This window comes from Xenopus tropicalis, chromosome 3 (genome assembly GCF_000004195.4).
Source record: "Xenopus tropicalis strain Nigerian chromosome 3, UCB_Xtro_10.0, whole genome shotgun sequence".
Taxonomy (NCBI): domain Eukaryota; kingdom Metazoa; phylum Chordata; class Amphibia; order Anura; family Pipidae; genus Xenopus; species Xenopus tropicalis.
Genome location: NC_030679.2, coordinates 79,124,785 through 79,142,739, shown reverse-complemented (window position 1 = coordinate 79,142,739; position 17,955 = coordinate 79,124,785).

Below are 17,955 nucleotides of genomic sequence, written 5' to 3'. Positions count from 1 at the left end.
ACGAATGCTCGAGCGTTCATGCGAACGCTCCGAGTGTATTTTCGCCGATTTTTTCAGGCGTCCGGACGACTTTTTCGTACGCCGCACGACTTTTTCGGACGCTTGCGCGAAAAAATCGGAAAGGTTTTACCACTGTTTACAATGGTTCGGTACGAAAATTTTGTGACTTTTGGATCGCCAATACGATATTTTCGTGACTAATACGATTTTTTCGTAAGCATTTTCGTGATATTTGCGATCTTCAGAAATTTTCGTCTCCCATCCGATTTTTTCCCATTCGTGATTCGGATTCGTGGATTAGTAAATGTGCCCCATAGTGTGTGGTGTGTTGCTGCACAGTGAATCTAACTGCTATACATATGCAAACTGTATCATATAACTATAAATATGTTCCAAACAGAACAACTCAAAGAAGTGGCAAAACTCCCATTTTAACATTATAGCTCCATCTGTTTTGTTAGGGGTAAAATGGTGCATTTTCACATTTTCATAAATTCCCTTAAACTGCTACTGTAGATTATTGTATTGATCTGGATTTACTAGAGGTTAATAAAGCACAAATTGTTTATCCACTGCTAATGTAAGGTACAAGCTATTACTAGACCATTGCAAAATATATGTGTATCTTTATTAGTTACTGTGTTCTCATGATATTTGTTACATTTAGCAATGCCCCCAAAATGTCTATATAAGGAATTAGTGCACCAGACAGTAACAATTTAAAAATCATTAGGTTAAGGAGACAGTTTAAAAGGAGCTACTATCAAGTTGATTTATTTAATTTGTATACTACAGGTCAGTATTCCTGCTACTAAAAATTGAATATGTGTTTCATGTATGGGATCTCTTATCCAGAATGCTTGGGACCTGTTTTTTACATATCTTAAGTTTACTAAAAAAAAAAATATATAAACATATAAATAAACATAAATAAATATAAATAAACCCAACAGGATTGTTTTGCCGCCAATATAAATTCATGCAGCTTAGTTAGCATCATGTATAAGGCACTTTTCATATAAAAAAATATATTTACTTATAATTCACTCTACAGCAGGGGGCTCAAACTCAATTTACCTGGGGGCCGCAGGAGGCAAAGTCAGGATGAGGCTGGGCCGCATAAGGGATTTCACAAAAAAAAGTCGGGAGCTGCTGATTGCGGAAATGACATTATGCCATCATAACAGTTATTATGGGAAGACGTTCTGTGTGCACAATTAGCTCCTTTCGTCTTCCCATAATAACTGTTATGATGGCATAACGTCATTTCCGCAATCAGCAGCTCCCACCCGCCATGCCTTGCATTATCCCTTGAATCGCAATAAAAATCGCGATCCATTCATTCGGCGTTGGTGCGGGCCACAAAATATTGTACCGAGGGCCGCAAATGGCCCGCGGGCCACGAGTTTGAGACCCCTGCTCTACAGGGGATAGCTTTGTATAATTCGAAGCTTCATGGATATTGGGTTTTCAGATAGGAGATCCCATACCTGAATATGTTAACAATTTTGACATTGTGGGTTATTCACTTAAATAGCAGGGTATGGTGATTGGCAGCTTTGCTACAAATTTTAAAATAATTTTATACCATTAAATCCTGCTATTCATGCTCAATTCAGTTTTTGTCAGTCATATTGAATGTATGCCATTATAATTCTATCACCATCTATTTTCATCTAGTCGTATGCAACCTCACTTCTTGCCCAGATGGCTATACCCTGTATGCTGCACTGTTGCCTTAATGCTGAGAGATAACTGTTACAAGTTTATTTCATAGAAAATTCTGGTACTGTAAATTTAAATTCTGATGGTTCACAGTTGACAAAAGCTATGCTCAACTTGTAGGAATATTTAGACAAATATTCTTTGCTTATTTGTCTTGATACATATGAGCAAGCACTGCCATATCACATTCCACTTAGTAATAACCGTAATAATAATATTCCTAATACATGTGTCAATACTGTTACAGTACCTCATCTAAGCTCTACCAAGTTGTCTCACAAGCAGTCAGTTCATAAAAGGTCTTCATTAGCCACCAGGTATGCTACACAGTTGCCTAAATATTGAGCAGTGACTGTTACGAGTCTGTTTCATGGAAACTTCTGATGGCTCACAGTTAACTAATAGTTACCTAATTGTAATAATTCTGCACTTTAGTAAAACTAGTATTCTGTAGAACATTTCGAATTGGCATATTAACTAATAGTGGATATTTGACTGATGCAGACATTTGCATTACAATATATAGCTAATTTAAGTTGGATTTGTCACCTTAAATGCAGTTTTTCAATCTTTGTTCATGATGATAGCCACAAGGTACATTTTTTATTTGATTGCAAGTATAATTTCCTCCCTATCATAATCAAGCATCAACCCCTCTCATAGCAGCACTTCACGCCAATAATTCTTGTCCTGACTCGCAGGCTCCATTGAAGGGCGTAGTTCCACATTAACAGTTGTTCTAAAGAACACTGACTTGCCTGCCTGTTGGGTATATTTTTTCAGTGCACCACATCTCTATTGATACTAAATTAGCTCATGTATTTTATGCTAAACCAATCATTGTATAGGGACATGGCCTTGTAGATGGATTGGCATTAAAGTGTTTGCTGTTCAGTGTGCCAAATACCATATAGACATTCACCCAGTGCATATTCATGGCATTCTTATATGCTGGCCCTAGACTGTTTCTCTTGTTTGTTAGAGAAGCACTTTTGTTTTAATACATGTGTAAAATACATCAAATTTGTTGCTATAATAACTTAGAATGTAATAAAAAGGGTTTTTTTTGCTATTTAATTTGTTTTCCATGTGATTTTTTTAATACTTTGTATATATAATTGTTGTTTTAATAAATGAAACTGTTTCCACTGGGAATGGTACCGTTAACACATATTTATTCTGCTATTTTATGTTGTATGTAAAGTTTGTTGGCATTGATTCAGTAATATTTTGTGCATATTGTAGCGGAACAGCATGATGAAACTGTTGTTACAGTGAATATTCTTATTTACAGAACATGGAGTCAGTGGGACAAGGTACTTTAACTATGATAACATTTAATTGCTTAAATTTATTCATAACCGTCTGACTTTTCTAAGGCACACTTCTGAATTTCCTCTGTTGAATTCATTGTACCACTTCTGTTTCTGATTGCATTAGCCTTTTGAAATAAAAAGATGTAGAAAAGCTAATTGTGACATGTCCTTCAAAGTGTTTGTTGAAAGCAATTTAGAAAGAAAACCTTGAAATGTTCCTTGTATAAAAAACATACAAATTTCTGTTTTTTTGTCTTTTATTCAATGTCTTCCCTTAACCACTCAACCACATTGTGTAGGAGTTCTCTTGGAATTCTGCCTTTTAGTGTTAATATATGAAGCTTGCTTCTGTTCTGCTAATGTATGTCATAGTTTAAATTGTATCCACTATAGTGAACCTACCCTCAAATTGACATATTTATGTTAAAACACCATACATTGCATATTTATAAAACTGTGTATAGATTTTACGTGAATGGGTAGCCAGGATTAAAACTTAGCTCCGCCACTTTTTCCACACACGTTTACACCATTTTTAAGCCAGAATTTAACTAACTGGTGCATTTTTATTTGAAATGACATAGAGTTGACCACAGTCTGCCATAGGAAAGTTCTGCAGCTTTATATTAATTTCTCTGGGGCTTCAGGGGCATATTTATAATAGGGCGAAAGTGAGAGTTAACCCTTTCATAAATATCACATACAGATGAGATGCAGAGAGATAATTTCTTTCTGGATGCCTGCAGTAAGCTTAGTTGCCTCCCTTTGATAAACATGACCTATGATGTCAATAGATAACACCATGTTTGATGCGATATGAAATAATGGCAAGGACAGCAACATTATGCTAGTCCAAAAAAGTTATTTTTTTCCTTAAGTAGACTGTAGGCTGTGAGGGTATAAAATGTATTCTTTGCATATTTTCCTTGACACATATGAAGAGACACTGCTTGCTATTGAGTAATAATTAGACAAGTCATATAACATCAGACCTTATGCTTACAATGCAAATGTTGTTACTTTTACAGCGTGTCTAAAATATAGTACTTAATCTAAGGTTTTTCCCTGCCAAAGAGAGGACAAACCTAAATATTGTTTATACAGATATGAGCCTCTATAGCTTCAGTGTGTAGCCTTCACTCATCAAGCAGCAATGTTTTTGTTTTTTTTGGGGGGTGGGTTCAGCCCTCCTTTTGTCAGGATGAACCCCCAAACGGTTTAGGTGAAGATCTGCACCAGTGCAGAGACGTGTTAAACCCTGTAAGAAGTGCAGCAGAACCTACATTGGACATCAGTATCATGCTGTAAGGTGAAACTTAGAAAGTTGTAATAAACAACATATATTTACATATTTTACTTCAATGTATTTAAGCATAATTTCATGGGTATAGTTTTTGATAATTTTAAGTTCCAAAGCTTCCTTTTCTAAGAATCAGCTTGTAACTAATATTGTCTCCGCTATAACAAAGCCAAAAAAAAACCTGAAGTCATTTTTTTCCAAATGGATACCATAACAAAAATAGAAGGGCAATCATGCGCCAGAGGAAGCACATCCCAAAACACTAATACCAAGCTAAATAGTAGGCTGATTCCAAGAAACCTGAAACTGAAGCAAGCTCACAATGAGTAGTTAAGTCAATGCCAAACCAACAAGCAGTTGACAGCCCCCTACCAGTATAACCACTAACCACATTTGAGCATTGCATCCGCCCAAATTGCTGTTCTCCTCTTGGAACAAATTTTATTCCTTTCCTAATATATAATTTTTTTCACCCTAGGGTTTTACATTCCAGTTATGATTTGGGTTCAAAAACTGACCCAAACCTCACAAAGATTTGTTTTTGGAAATGCCAAAGAAGACGGTGTAGGATAAAACATTCAGCTTTTATAATGGAAACCTTGTTTGTTTTAAAAACTAATGTCCTATAATGTGATGCCAAAATGATGTCACTTATATTAAACCACGTTCATGAGTTGCAGCTAAAAAAATGCTATCTTTGCCTTGCACATTATCTTTCATAACTTCAGCCTGATCTCATCCTACTATAAAGCGTAAACAGAAAATAAAATGTTCTTATCTTTGCAGATTTTTTTAAATCATCTGTTATCAAACACTTGAGATACACTATCAGATAAGTTACAATGCATTGGATAATAAAAATGTGTTGCTTGATATATTGCTCATACATTGGTAATGCTCTCAACCCAATTAACCCTTTTGGGCTACTTACTGCAGAGCATATGGCACTGCCCCAGATAGAGATATACTAAAATATTAAAACATGTATAAATCTGTTTATTTGTACCTAAATGCACTTAAGCTTTGCGTGTTCAGCAGAATAATCACATGGGGATGGTTTATTAACAATTTGCCTTGGAAACTGCATCTGTTTTCATAGTAATTTTTTATCACAATTAGTAGAGATTTACTTAAATAAATGCAAAAAAAGAAAATGAAAATTACACCACCTTAAACTGCCTATAATGCCCTAGAGGTAGTGTATCTTTAGCCTTCAGCATTAAAGCAAATTGATATTTTTTTAATGCTTAAACCAGCCTTAATTTCTCATCTTGTTAGAAAAAAACAATATGACACATCTAGCTCTTATAGACACTGGGCTGTAATAAAAGGGGCATAGATTCATAGGAGGAGGGGGTCATTCTACCACTTTACAGAGTCCTGGTAAGGCCCTATCTAGAATACACTATTCAGTGTTGGTCTCCAGTGCTCAAATGGGATATTATTACAGCAGGGCAACTAATCTGGTAAATGGTATTGAAAGCCTTAGTTTACACTGGAGAGGGTTGATAAGATAACTATGTATAAATATAATGGGATATTATTGAGTTAGAGAGGGTCCAGAAAAGGACAACTAAGCTGGTAAATGGTATGGAAAGTCTTAGTTATGAAGAATGACTGGCCAAGTTTACACTGAAGAGGGGTGATATGATAACTACAGTGGCTTGCAAAAGTATTCGGCCCCCTTGAACTTTTCCACATTTTGTCACGTTACAGCCACAAACATGAATCAACGTTATTGGAATTCCACGTGAAAGACCAATACAAAATGGTGTACACGTGAGAAGTGGAACAAAAATCATACATGATTCCAAACATTTTTTACAAATAAATAACTGCAAAGTGGAGTGTGCGTAATTATTCAGCCCCCTGAGTCAATACTTTGTAGAACCACCTTTTGCTGCAATTACAGCTGCCAGTCTTTTAGGGTATGTCTCTACCAGCTTTGCACATCTACAGACTGAAATCCTTGCCCATTCTTCTTTGCAAAACAGCTCCAGCTCAGTCAGATTAGATGGACAGCGTTTGTGAACAGCAGTTTTCAGATCTTGCCACAGATTCTCAATTGGATTTAGATCTGGACTGTGACTGGGCCATTCTAACACATGGATATGTTTTGTTTTAAACCATTCCATTGTTGTCCTGGCTTTATGTTTAGGGTCGTTGTCCTGCTGGAAGGTGAACCTCCGCCCCAGTCTCAAGTCTTTTGCAGACTCCAAAAGGTTTTCTTCCAAGATTGCCCTGTATTTGGCACCATCCATCTTCCCATCAACTCTGACCAGCTTCCCTGTCCCTGCTGAAGAGAAGCACCCCCAGAGCATGATGCTGCCACCACCATATTTGACAGTGGGGATGGTGTGTTCAGAGTGATGTGCAGTGTTAGTTTTCTGCCACACATAGCGTTTTGCATTTTGGCCAAAAAGTTCCATTTTGGTCTCATCTGACCAGAGCACCTTCTTCCACATGTTTGCTGTGTCCCCCACATGGCTTGTGGCAAACTGCAAACGGGACTTCTTATGGTTTTCTGTTAACAATGGCTTTCTTCTTGCCACTCTTCCATAAAGGCCAACTTTGTGCAGTGCACGACTAATAGTTGTCCTATGGACAGATTTCCCCACCTGAGCTGTAGATCTCTGCAGCTCGTCCAGAGTCACCATGGGCCTCTTGGCTGCATTTCTGATCAGCGCTCTCCTTGTTCGGCCTGTGAGTTTAGGTGGACGGCCTTGTCTTGGTAGGTTTACAGTTGTGCCATACTCCTTCCATTTCTGAATGATCGCTTGAACAGTGCTCCGTGGGATGTTCAAGGCTTTGGAAATCTTTTTGTAGCCTAAGCCTGCTTTAAATTTCTCAATAACTTTATCCCTGACCTGTCTGGTGTGTTCTTTGGACTTCATGGTGTTGATGCTCCCAATATTCTCTTAGACAACCTCTGAGGCCGTCACGGAGCAGCTGTATTTGTACTGACATTAGATTACACACAGGTACACTCTATTTAGTCATTAGCACTCATCAGGCAATGTCTATGGGCAACTGACTGCACTCAGACAAAAGGGGGCTGAATAATACGCACACCCCACTTTGCAGTTATTTATTTGTAAAAAATGTTTGGAATCATGTATGATTTTCGTTCCACTTCTCACGTGTACACCACTTTGTATTGGTCTTTCACATGGAATTCCAATAAAATTGATTCATGTTTGTGGCTGTAATGTGACAATGAGAGCACCCATTCCGATTAGGGGGTTCCATCTAAATATTCGGAAAGGATTTTTTACTGTGACAGCTGTGAAGTTGTGGAATTCCCTCTCTGAAACAGTCGTTGCTGCTACATTAGACAGCTTCAAGAAGGGGTTGGATGGCTTTTCAGCAAGAGATGAAATACAGGGTTATGGCTGATAGCTGTTAATACAAGTTGAGGGACTGTCCAGTTTGCTATCTTGAAATCAGGATGGATTTTTTTTCCCACCTCTGAGGCAAATTGGTTTTAGAAGTATTTTTCTTGCCTTCATCTGGATCAGCTAGCAGTTGGATGTGTGTCTTTTTTCAACCTATGTCACTATGTTACTTGTTTGTCTCACTTTTCGGAATACATCTGAATATTTTGAGATGGAATATTTTTGATTATTTTGAAGATTGATCTCTGTGAAATATAAAGTGATTAATACTCCATTTGCACTTTAATCCAGCTCAAGGTTTTAACCAACACATCATGTTACTAGTATTTTTACAAAGGGTGCAAGGATTCTGTAACCCTTTAGAACAATTAAACCCTCTGCCACTGAAAGAATGATAACTGAGGGTCTCTACTTGAATATGAGGTGGCAGCAATTCTCATTAAAATTCCACACATTGCTTCACCAAATTCCCCAGCAATCCCTGCCTGACAGCACCATTCAAAACATTGGGAACATGCAGGAGGCAGGGAGGGACCACCATGATTCTAGCTGAAAGGAATGCAGCAGTCAACATGTGCCATAACCAAAAACATAGCAGTAGAGCTGTGTCTGCATTGTTGTTAAGTTTATTTGTTTGAATATTAGGAAATGAGGCCTCTGGTATTTTGTTGGTTGAGTTATAAAACCTTTGGAAGTAAATGCAGGTTAAACATTGGGGAACACATGGATGTAGATTTTGCTCTGGCTAAATTCTGCTTCTTATTACACACCCTAAATTGTAATTCTTCTCAAATCTTTGTTTGCTGCTTTAGGACATGAGGGAAAATATAAATGGGCTCTAACTGTAAATATTCTTTCCCTCGGTCTCAAACGCAGCACAATATTGCCTCCCTATCTTATTTAGACTGCAGTTGTATAATTCTTCTACTGCTTGAAAATCATGGAATTATCTTGTCCAAGAAAGAATAAAAAAGGGGTGGTGTTATTCCTACCTATAGAATGATGTGTATTTCTAAGCAAGTTCTGCCTTTGGAACTAAAGGAAAGTTAATTTATATATTTTGCCCTGGAATGAATTATTCCAGCAAAGAATAGAGGAGTCAGAGCAGGGTGCAGCGTGCAAAGTACAAAAAAGACTAATTTGGCCTAAGGGAGGTGGGAACACTACTGACTTCTAACTTAAAGGAATGCAGAAGCAGGGTCGGACTGGGCCGCTGGGACACTGGGAAAAATCCCGGTGGGCCCTGGCGGCCCAGTCCGACCTTTGCCGGCGTTCCCCCTACTGACGCGTTCAATTTATACGCGCTCGGGGAGGATGACGGGTGGGGGCCCTGCGGGGAAGTTAAGGGGGCCCCTGGGGGGGTAGGGGACTCAGCTGGCTGGGGCACCTGCAGGGCCCCTGGGGCGGGAGCTGCGGTGGGCCCTGCACCCCCCAGTCCGACCCTGTGCAGAAGTCAAAATGTGCCATAACCAACACAATTTCTTGTTAAAGTGAGCAATAAGTGGCACACTCTTTCACTTGCACCCAGAGATTGAAAAATTACCTTATTGGGCTTGTTAAGTTTGAAAGGGTAGCTATTTACTTACTGAGCAATCACTCCATCATTTCTAAAGTGGTCCCTGATTTTGCACAGCCTATCTACATTAATAGATGACCCTTCAGATGTCAGAACAAGAAGAAATTTATATTGTAAAATAAGTGATTTTAAATTACCAGTTCTTTAGTAATGATTGATGGTATTGTATGAGATAACATCTCATATACAATAAATGTTACCTTTAACTTAAATGCAGTCCTATGTGACAGTCAGCGTCAGATACCCCACACCCCTATGTTGTCACCTTGTTCCAATGCGACTGACTGATATGTCAAACCAAAATGCATTTGTACTAGCTTTTGTTTGTTAATCAGGTGCAAGGTGTTGTTAAAATTTTTGTAGTGGAGTGGGGAAGGCATGAATTCAGGCATTTAGTGCAAAAACAGTAATAGCACATTGCACCAAGTGACACAGCCTGATGTGGTAACCCTAGGACTGCTGCCATGTTCTGGGGAATGGTAACTCTTGCATCAATAGGTGTACTTACATACTATTTCAGAACAAAGTAGACAGTGCCAAAGTGCAAGAAGTGTGTTTGGAGGCAAGAACCCTAAATGAATAAAGAACATGCACAATCTTGCATCCATCTGAGCTCAGGCACATTTATATTTGTAAATAAGGCTTATAGCAATGTGTATAAATGTTCCTAGTTCCAACACAGTCCATTAATTTCTGACTAAAAATCACAGTGTATGGTCTTGGATCAAATTAAACACCTTTGGGATCATTCATGCCACCTTGCGTGCTATACTCTGGAATGAGCACTGGATAAAAAAATCTGACGTTTAGTAATGAGTGCAGTATCAGGAGGCACAGATAGCCCTGTCCTACTGCCTGCTTCCCTCCTGCTGCTCCGTACCTTGTACGTCTGTGAGGCCTCTTGCGTGTTTCACCTCCCGGTATAGTTGCTTTTGCAAGAAGCACTGTGCTCTAGTTTTTTCCCAGAATTGCCCACAAAAAGTTAATTGCCTCACCAAAAATGTAAATTCGTTTTTAGTTTGAAATCAAAAGTAAAAAAAACATAAATGAAATAAGATTTTCTGTCAGCAGTAAGCTGTAAGCAAGCATTTATGTCTGGTTTCTGAATTGCAACACTGACATCTAGTGGCATTATCTCATTCAGCTTCATTACAATTACTGTGCCTTGCAAAAGTACAGGTATTGGACCTATTATCCAGAATGCTCGGAACCTGGGTTTTTCCAGATAAGAGATCTCTCTGTAATTTGGATCCCCATACCTTAAGTCTACTAAAAAATTGTTAAAACAAACTGTTAAATAAATCCAATAGGATTGTTTTGCTTATAGAAGCGTCTATGGGAGATAGCCTTTCCGTAATTTGGAGCTTTCTGGATAATGGGTTTCCAGATAATGGATCACATGCCTGTATTTAGCCCCTTAATCAGAAAAAGAGATCACAGATACATGCACACAAAGAAAGACCCACAAAAAAGAGGATTACACACTGATGTGTGTTGAATCTTACTCAGACTCCCACTGTTTGAAGAACAGAAACCCACATTTTGCTATTTATTATGTATTGTAACGGCTTGTCTGCCACAGATACTAAAAGGTATGCTCTGCAGCACATTTTGAAACTCTGAGCTGACTATTAGCTATTTGCCTGCCAACGACATTGGGGCTACATAATCAGCAAGCAAAGTGACAGCCTGCCATTGTACTGCCTATGTTGCAAAAGTGACAGACGTTTAACCATCCATAAAACGTAGGCAAGGAGCTGGTTTTGCAGTAGCTAACTTGACATCTATTAAATTCATATGTGCTACAGGTATTTTAATTTTTGGGTCTTTATAAATGACATACTATGGTAATCCTATACTGAGCAAATAAACCCCATTTTATCTTTGTATCAAAGGAAATGTGGGAGATAAATGTCACAAACTTTAGCAAAGTTTTGCATTTGGTTGTTTTGAATTTGTATTCTTCTTATCTGTATTTTTTTTAGGGCAAACTTTATTGCTAATGGCATTTGGTCCATGCATTTTAATGTATGCTGAGTTCAGCAGCAATGCATTACGTGTTCAGTAGTGTTTTGCTGTGGGTGTTTGCTATATTATGAAAAATAATATTTTTGAAACTTTTTTTTAGCTATGTGTAGTTTGCTGCGTAAATGGAATTAGAGAAAAATTCAGATCTTCAAAAAAAAACCCAAAAAACAATTTTCCTAGTTAAACTAAAAGTCCCCCTCAGAAAAAGTTTGTAAAGGGAAAGAGCAAAAAAATTAGCAAGTAGTAAATTGAAATAAATTGTAAAAAACTTAATGGTTAATGTGAATTGTGGAAAACCTAGCGTGCAAGGTTGTTAAGAAGGAGATATAATAGAAAGGAAAAATTCCTTACATATCATGATTTTCTTTTATGGCCATCGCTAAGAGCCACATAAACAAATGAGTGTTCCCTTCTCGTGCTTACATGCAGGGGATGTCCTGAAGTTAACCCGCCCGCATCCTATATTTCCTTCTTCTCTGTTCTAAAGCTTCTGCTTTCTGGTAAAATTAGATCCTCAGTTTCCTGGAAGGTGAGCCCAAAGAATATTCACTGCTGCCAGCCTTTAGGACTTCGTGGTCATGGGAAATTAGTTGGGCTCTACAAGTTCCTTACGCTCCTTGAATGTTATATCCCTTTCAGTTTGCTACATGTTAAAAGTTTGCTTTTAGGACTGTGTAAGACTAAATAAAGTCATTCATGGAAAGATCTGCTTATTTTTGTCTCAAAATTTTTAGTTTGGTCAGACATGGGCCCCTGTGTAAACATCTGCACTTAGTTCCTTATCCTGATGCCCCCAATATTAAGAGTCATTCTAACAACCAAAGCTTCCAATCATATCTGACAACTCCTGTATGTCCCGTGCCATTACATGATGTATGATGTCTTAAAGGAGAACTATAACCCCAAACAATGTAGGACTCTATAAAAATATAATGCATAAACCAGCTCATATGTAAAACCCTGCTTTAGCTAAATAAACCATGTTTTTAAAATATACTTTTTTAGTAATATGTGCTATTGGGTAATCCTAAATAGAAAATTGCCATTTTAAGCATTAAGGGTGGCCTCCTGCGATGACAGTGCACACAAACAAACCAAGGGCACACATACATGTTAGGTCACATCAGCCAATTAATGGATAGAGTATCTGTTGGTTAGATATTTATTCTGGAGATATAGTTTTTCTTTAAGGCAGGAACAGAACCTCTTTGACTCCAGGACTCCATTTTACAATAGCAGTGTTTGTTACTGAAATGGTAAAAAAGGAACTGTGAAGGGTTTATATATAAAACAGCAAGGTAGCCTGAACAGTTCAATAAGACTTTGCTGATCTTTACTGCTCTTATATACTAAGATAAACATTTGTACCGTAACATTGTTTTTTAAGAAAAAGTGTTAAAGGAGAATGACAGTTATAATCCCTGGGGGTGCCAAATGTTAGGCGCACTCTAGTAATTATCATTAAATTGTTTGCTGAAAACTGTACTGGCCCAGGCCGCTTCTGTAAGAGCACCACCTGTGATCCTGGGCCAGGTACACATGCACAATAGATTAAAAAAACACCTTTTTGTTTCTAAGTTTGGCTTTTCACCATACTGCGCAGGCACTACCAGAGCAGAATGTGAAGAAGATCCAGAAAGAAGAAGAATATGCTTCAATGGCCCTTCTGCAGATGTACTCTGGGCTGGTGCTCCTATTTGCTGAATAGTGTAACAACTTTTCAGCCAAAAGGAGCACCAGCCCAGGGTATCAAGTAAGTGATTATAATCACTGGGGGGGGGGGGCTGACTAATATTTTGGCACCCCCAATGATTAAACGTTTCCTTCTTCTTTAAAACAAACATAAAGAAATGTTAAACCATCCATACCAGATAGGCATGTGCTTTGCCAGACCACTGTCAAGTCGTATTAGATTAAAAGAACCATCTTTACTTGAATATAGCTAAAATGAACTGCTTGATGCGTTTTGTGTCTCTCACTTATTTATAAGCATAAAAACATTCATTGGATTCAGTTTATAAAGGGGGAAGATACATGTAACATCTCCCTTTCCAGGTTCACAATGTTATCCAACTTCCCCGAAACAAACCCTTACCTAGGTTCAAGAAGTTTTATGCATTTAAATATACATACTATTATGTAAACTCTGCACATTTTTCTCTATAGTATTGAATACATATATATAGTAAATCAATTAAATTATTAATCTGATACTATAGAGTTAAATGCAAACGTATACCATGCTTTATAAATCAATATATCATACTCAGAAATGTAATAGATCTCTAAAATTCAAATTAATTAGCTATACTTTCGGTCACATTTGATTTTTAAAAATACTAATTACAGATTGAAGTATACAATTTAAATATACATAACTTATCAGACATGAATTCTAAATGATTCATTATTCATATGTGTGTAGTGAGTGTAAATTTATAAGCTCTTAAGATTTGTTATCTGCACTAAATACTCAATAGGATACTTTGTGTTATCATTTTTCTTGCTAAGATAATCCTTATGATACTATGTTTTTAATTATGTCTATACTTTGTTCCACTTCCATTTTGTCATCCTTCAACTTCAACTTGCAACATCAAATCTAGAGATTAAAGTTTTTGGTAAAATCCAGCTCACCTCTTCTTTCAAAAGAAGGGTCAAAAGATCTCCTCCAGGCCTTATCAATCAATTGGGAAATCTCTATGCTTATAAAGTGATTAAAGAAATAGCATTAACATTGAAGTTCTAAAATATGTTGTTTTAAATAGGACATGTACTATATGTGGCTGTGCCTTTAAAAGTTAAGAGTTTTACCTTATCACCTTTGGTTGCTATTAAAACATATTACATGTTATGAAAGCTGTATCAGTCCTACTTATCTTATGTTTCAGAGGCAGTCAAGGTTAGCTTGAGTCTGATTCTAATACTTGAAATTAACAAGATAGTGTTTAGCCTTTGACTCCTTTGATAAGATGCATAAATGAAGGCCAGGCATACAGTGATACTAAAGGCAACAGTTCACAAATTTGCCCTTGTATTATAGCTTGAAGAAACAGAAACAGTAAAGATTTATTAACCCTCTTACATATTGTATTCATTGCTACTAAATTTGCAGGAAATGTATAACCAGTAGTGATGGGCGAAATGTTTCACCAGGCATGGCTATTTTTTTGACGTGGGCGACAATTTTTGGACGCTCTGCAAATTTTTTCGCAGCAAATTTTTTCATCCGTTTTGCGAAACAATCCGCCAATGGCGAAACGCGGAAATTCGCAGAACGTCCAAAAATTGTTGCCCACGTCAAAAGAATAGCCGCGCGACAAAAGAATAGCCGTGGGCGACAAAAGAATAGCCGTGGGCGACAAAACAATAGCCGCAGGCGACAAATGAATAGCTGTGCGACAAAAGAATAGCCGTGGGCGACAATTTTTTTTGACGTGCAACATTTTCGCCGTTTCGCAAATTTTTCCCTGTTTCGCAAATCTTTTGAAAGATTCGCAAATTTTTCGGCAAAGCGAAACGGAACAGATTCGCTCATCACTAATAACCAGTATGTATCACCCTTTCCAAAAATTTGTGGTATAGTTTTTTCATTACATGTGGAAACCAAACAAGCCCCACCGAAATGCAGTAAAAGTCTTCTGCAAAACAAACCTGGATAGGTGAATGAGACTTGTGAGTGATCCATCAAATCTGAAATAGTGGAGGAATATTACAAGTCATTTCTTTCATAATATATGTTAAGAGATGCAGGCATCCATTCATTGGTCCCCCAAGAAGAATAATGCTGTTTGGATAAAAACAGCAACGTCAAGCATTTCCAACAAGTTCTTCATTTCACTCAGGAGTGAGAAGGTCAGTGGTTAGAGGGAAGCTATAGATGTCTCTGGGCAGGTATAATGCATTAGAAATACTGTAGTATGAATTTTTTTTTAACGATTTGAATTTTTTTTTAACGATTTGAATTTTTTGGGTTAAAAAATTGAATTCGAGTAATGGTTCAAAAACAAAAATGTCTGCTATCTATTAAGTGCAAAAAACCCAAAAACTTGCGAGTTTCCATAGAAGTCTATGGGAGTTGTCTAAGGCAAAGTCAAGCCATATTTTTAAAATGAGATATTCCAGTTTTTGAGGTTTATTCCAGTTTGCAAACTTAAAAATTTAAGGTATTCAAGTTTTTTAATCACACAAGTTTTTTCACATTAATAACAAGCATTCGATATGCAAGTTTTTTCCAATTTAGAAAAGCAAACTGGAATTCACAAACTCGACAACTGATAAATACTAGAGCATACATAATGAAATCATTAATCAGGGCAGGCAGATGTACATTTATTCCTGGCTAGGCATTGTATTTTAATTGCATTATTATTATATTATACTGGCATGCTTGGTTTGACTATTGGTTATTCCATAAAAAGTAGACAGTAGCTACCATTTTGTGTTTTACTTCTCAGGGCAGACACTTGTACATTAATGCTGGGCTAACCAGGACATCATGACACCACAATAATGAAATCATAGATTATGGGGGAGATTTATTAAGACACGAACGCTCAGAGCATCATTCGAACGCTCCAAGCTTATTTTCGCCATTTTTTTCGCGCTTGCGCAACTTTTTTGTATACTAGAGTGACTTTTTTGTACGCTTGCGCGACTTTTCCGTACGCTTGCGCGAATAATTTGGAAAGGTTCTGCCGCTGTTTACAATAGTTTGGTACGAAAATTTCAGGACTTTCGGATCGCCAATACAATTTTATTGTGACTAATACGATTTTTTCGTAAGCATTTTCGTGCTTCAGAAATTATCGTATCCAACCCGAATTTTTCCCATTCGGGATTTGAACTCGTGTTTTAATGAATCGGCCCCTATGTGTTGAAGTGCTAGACATGGCTAGAGAATGTGTAATGACATAATAGTCAGGGCTTAATTGGTTGTGGTAATTGTATGCCAGGTTAGGCAACGCATTATAACATTATAATAACTTGCATGGATTAGGTGTTAAAGGAAAAGACATCATGCATTTAGTGTTGAATGCAACACATGGCTAAACGACTTATTGTGACATGTTATAGTCAGGATATACATTTCTTGTGGCATAATGTGAGGTAGAGCATGCATTCTGTGTTTTAAATGATATCATTATAATCGGAGTATTCATTGATTGTATGCCTGGCTTGAAAAGGCATTATTACATCATAAAATGTAACTCATGCATCACATGTTTTAATTCCTAGGTTCAATTCCAGTCAAGGTGTTATCTGCAAGAAGCTTGAATGTTCTTCTCATGACTGAGTGGGTTATTATAAGTACTGTGGTTTCCTCTCACACACAAAAACTGGGGCAGGGACTAATGTGAAATATGTATAATTTCTGCAAGTGTTACAGAATATACTGGTTCTGTATAAATAAAACATAATAATAATTCTATTTCTATGATTAGAGCATAGAGGGCAAATGTTGCACAGTTATGCCTGGCTATTCAACACATTTTGACATCATAATAATTAAAACATACATTAATGTGCAAGACACAGCAAGATAATGTTTTTTTCATAAACTGCTAACATCATGAGGGTTTAACCCAAGTGCCCCCTGTTGTTCAGCCTGGGTGAAGGAAGGGCAGATCATCTTGATCATTCCCTGCTCAGTTTTAGCTCTTAGTATGACCGGAACAATAGAATTTAACAGAAATTATTCTGTAGGTCCTGTGTAAAAATTGCTATCATGAAATTCCAATAAAAAAAAAAAAAAGAATTTGTGAAAAGGGGATTTTTACATTGTTCCTTGCAGTATACAGTATATGACCCCACACTGTAAACATGCCACATATTAGTCTAGAATAATTCACTCAATAGTATACTTAACTGTACATAAAACCATTTGTTTCCCACTTGTACTGTCTAGGTGATAAACAGAAATCAGTGATCATACAACAAGGCAGATATACTAAGAGTCGGGGGTGGGGGGGATAGTACTTTTATTGAACTATTATTAGTGACTGCACTGGTTAATGGCCTATTACAGAGACACTGAAAATTTATTTCTGTGCATTCAACTGCTTATAATTGTATTTCTTGTATATTATTGATCTTGTCTATGTGCAAGGTGAAGGCATTGTGCTTAATCAGCAGGTCACTGAACAAAACAAAAAGGCTAGTGTAACCCAAGAAATGTAGTGAGAATGAAGAAAAGATAACCTTAATTGTTTATAAATAAGCCCTGAAACGTACTCTGTTGCTGCCTTAATGCCTGCACTGAGTGTAAAGGAATGCGTAAAGCGTTATCACACATGAATACGGCTAAAGTCCATCCAAAAAGGGGTTTTGTCAAGAGGAAGCTGCAAGCAACTTCCCTAATACTTAATAGAAGATTTATATTGGTGACAGACCACTTAGAGCGCTGAGTATCATATACAGTTTATTTTTGCTGAGTGTAAAGGGTTTGGTAAATGAGCAATACACTGCCAAGTTTAGCCAAGATAAAAATTGTAGGAAATATTACCAAACAATTGACACCAGTATAAAGAAGAAGCCAAGGATAGCCCTAAAATAGCCCTAAATAAAAAAAGGATACTTTAGGTAAATTATTAACCAGTGAAGGAAGCACTAATC